Source organism: Schistocerca gregaria, chromosome X (assembly GCF_023897955.1).
Source record: "Schistocerca gregaria isolate iqSchGreg1 chromosome X, iqSchGreg1.2, whole genome shotgun sequence".
Classification (NCBI taxonomy): domain Eukaryota; kingdom Metazoa; phylum Arthropoda; class Insecta; order Orthoptera; family Acrididae; genus Schistocerca; species Schistocerca gregaria.
Window position 1 is genome coordinate 277,648,846 of NC_064931.1, and position 756 is coordinate 277,649,601.

A 756-nucleotide genomic window follows, 5' to 3' on the forward strand; every position below is an offset into this window, starting at 1 on the left:
TATAAGCAACTGTAATATCTAAGAAAACAACTCGGTAATACGGTTTCTTTCATAACCATCTTAGATAAAGGGTGACAACTATGGAACTATATGAAAACAACGTAAATTAGTTACAAACTACGGCATGCACACATATTATTCAACATTTAAATGTCACTACAGATATTGGAATTTAGGTTATGACATGTTCGATATGCCTGCCATCATTGGCACAGACAAATAGCGAAATTCTCCTGAATGGCTGTTTTAAGCTCAGCAATGGTTTAGGGTTATTGCTGTACACCGTGTCTTTAATATAGCCCCACAAAAAGAGGACACGTGTGTTCAGATCCGGAGAATATGGCTGCCAAAAGAGGCCCATGCCAGTAGCCTCCGGGTACCCCAGAGCCAGAATGCGGCCCCCAAAGAGCTCCTCCAGGACATCAAGCACTATCCTGCTTCGATTCGATGGGGTCGTCCTCCATCTTGCATGAATCACATACTGTCGAAATCAGGGTCACTTTAGATAATGGGGATGAAATCAGCTCCCAAAACCTTCACGTACCTTCGGTAGTTACGGTGCCATCAAGGAATATCGCAGCGATTATTCCGTGTATTTTCATTGCACACCACACAGTCACCTGTTGAGGGTGAAGAGACGTCTCTATCGCCAAATTCGGATTGTCAGTCCCCCAAATGCGCCAGCTGTGCTTATTAACAAACCTATCCAAATGAAAGTGAAAAAAATGGTTCAGATGGCTCTGAGCACTATGGGAC